Source organism: Mus caroli, chromosome 15 (assembly GCF_900094665.2).
Source record: "Mus caroli chromosome 15, CAROLI_EIJ_v1.1, whole genome shotgun sequence".
NCBI classification, from domain to species: Eukaryota; Metazoa; Chordata; class Mammalia; order Rodentia; family Muridae; genus Mus; species Mus caroli.
The window spans coordinates 21,482,985-21,485,492 of record NC_034584.1 but is presented as its reverse complement, the minus strand read 5'-3'; the positions used below and the strand labels follow the sequence as shown (position 1 = coordinate 21,485,492).

At 42.2% G+C, this 2,508-nt stretch overlaps 2 non-coding genes across 2 annotated transcripts; both read left to right on the top strand.

Moving 5' to 3' along the window:
- Window positions 1-1,725: 1,725 nt before the first annotated feature.
- On the top strand, window positions 1,726-1,788 carry LOC115029439. The gene has a single exon (XR_003835017.1). It is a non-coding gene; the product is annotated as a U7 small nuclear RNA (small nuclear RNA).
- Window positions 1,789-1,833: 45 nt separating this feature from the next.
- Window positions 1,834-1,893, top strand: LOC115029444. Its single transcript, XR_003835021.1, has one exon. It is a non-coding gene; the product is annotated as a U7 small nuclear RNA (small nuclear RNA).
- The last annotated feature ends 615 nt before the right edge of the window (window positions 1,894-2,508 follow it).

Below are 2,508 nucleotides of genomic sequence, written 5' to 3'. Positions count from 1 at the left end.
GGATTTATGCTCTTTTGTGTGTCAGGCAATAACTCACTGTATTAAACAAGATTATCAGTCTTAACCAAAACTTTCCCTCTTCACAGATCCTAACCTAATTCTGGCTTTACTTGGAGAGGAAGGAATTGGCATAAATTCTCAAGGGCTGTCAGAAGAGACACACCATTTCACTGGGGTGGGGGGCAGGGGCTAAAGACAGCTGGAATAAAAAGATGGTTTCAAAAGAGGCACAGAGGAAGCAAGGTGATCCGCTAGTAAATTTGTCCGGATTGCTCAGAGTGAAGACAAGAAGGTGGATTTATTAAGTGCCTGGTGACAACCTAAGAAGTTTAATGAGCATTATGATACAATGATCGATGAGGTCGGGTATGTTTAGTGGTGATGTGTAAGAACCACTGAGAAGCAAATAGCCTTTAAAGCAAACCTGGAAAACCTAAAAATATTCTGCAGTGACCGTGAAAGGGTTACTCAGCGAGCAAGCATCCCATACGGAAGGTCCAGGGGTTCTCTTCTCGTTCCTGTAGAAATGTCTAGATCACCGAAACCCAGAACTTGGGGAAGTCAACCTGGAACACACATGTTGCTCCCATCAAGCCCTACAGCAGACTTCCTAAAGTCAAGGTTGAAACACAAATAAACATGGAGAAAGCAAGTATAGATTTCAGAAAATTCCAAAAACTTGTTTTTGGGTGATATTTTTCTTGGAACCCATGCACACATGTGCACACACTTATTTATATTTGCATGTATGTACATACACACACACACCTTGCTTTCTCTATTTCCCTGAATAAATCTGTCTACTCTCCTTTTTAAAAAAAAAAATGGTTTCTGTTTTTCAGAGGGTGCTAAGTCCTCTGTGGCTGCTATAGATGGGACAATGTGACACAGTTCTACCTATGGAGCAGAGCTAGCAAGGTGTGGGCTTCCACAAGTGTTGACAGTTGCTAGGTATGAAACTTGCTTGTCTAACAGTGTACATGACTTACTTTGTGTTCCTTCTTCGGCAGATGTTCTCCCTGCCAATGTTACCATGGAATGCTCTCTCTGACAAGGTTGAAGAGTCCATGATAATTAGAAGCAGCACAAGCCTGGACGGTGAGGGTGTGTCCAGTGTTCCTCAGCAAAAATTAAAAGTGCTATGACCTTCAGGACAGGCCTTATGGCTGTGGGAAAAAAGCTCCGAAAACAGGAGTTCAAAAAATATATAAACAGGATTTCTCAACTATGTAAAACATAAGGATGCAATACGAATTGTATGAGGGGCTTCACAGATGTAAGAGAACAGATGCAGCTGCACTAACTAGCCAGCTTGTCAGAAGGCTATTAAGGAAGGCAATAAAGAGATTTGGGGAGTAAGGCAAGATCTTAGCCAGCTAAGTTTATTGTTTGTGCTTACAAAGGCAGGCAAATATCTGAGATCAAGGTCAGCCTGGGACAGAGCAAGTTTAGGCCTAGGGTGGTGGGAATGGTGATCTCAGAGCAAGATCCCACCCAGCTAACTTATTGTCTGTGCTTACAAAGGCAGGCCACATCTCTGAATCCATTTGCTTTTTTTTTTTTTTTAATTACTTGCTGTCTTTTCCTAAGAGTAGAGGGGCTAAGGTCATAAAATGTTGATTCTTGGGGTAATCAAAAGAGAACCTGGAGTAAATGACTATTGATATATAATTAACAGACTGGGCTTTGGTCTACAAGAGAGTGCTACCCAAGGAGGACTGCTTGGAGAGCAAACAGATCTTTTAGAATTTTTCTAACAGGATTTCTGACTTTGGTTGGGGAACCCATGAATTACTTAGAGAGCTAACATAGCTCTTTAAGGATTTTTCTTCTAGAAGCTTTTCTTTTTGAAATTTGTCTGGTGGGTTCTTTGGCTCTGGCTGGAAATCCCAAGAATTTTGTCTAACAGATTTCCTTAGTTTAGTTGGGAAACCCATGAGCTAACCAGGGAGCTCTTAGAAATGTTCCTAGTATGAGAGAACTGACTCTAACAGAGAGACAGTTCGGTCTTGAGTAGGGAGTTATCTTAAACAGAGAGCTGTCTCTAACAAAAGCTATCAGGGGAGTCATCTCAAGTAGAACTTAGAGCTGTCAGCTTGTACCCACAATTGACCTCAAGTCAATTTCTTTTGCAGTTCCTGAGAGACCCTAAGGACTTTATCTAGTCCCATGCCCATCTTACAGCTTCCCCCTTCTGGCTGGGGTCAAGGCTAGGCCACGTTCCATTCTCCACCCACAGGAACATTCTTTTTTTTTAATATTTTTTTATTACGTATTTTCCTCAATTACATTTCCAATGCTATCCCAAAAGTCCCCCATACCTTCCCCCCAACTCCCCTACCCACCCATTCCCACTTTTTGACCCTGGTGTTCCCCTGTACTGGGGCATATAAAGTTTGCATGACCAATGGACCTCTCTTTCCAGTGATGGCCGACTAGGCCATCTTTTGATACATATGCAGCTAGAGTTAAGAGCTCCGGGGTACTGGTTAGTTCATAATGTTGTTG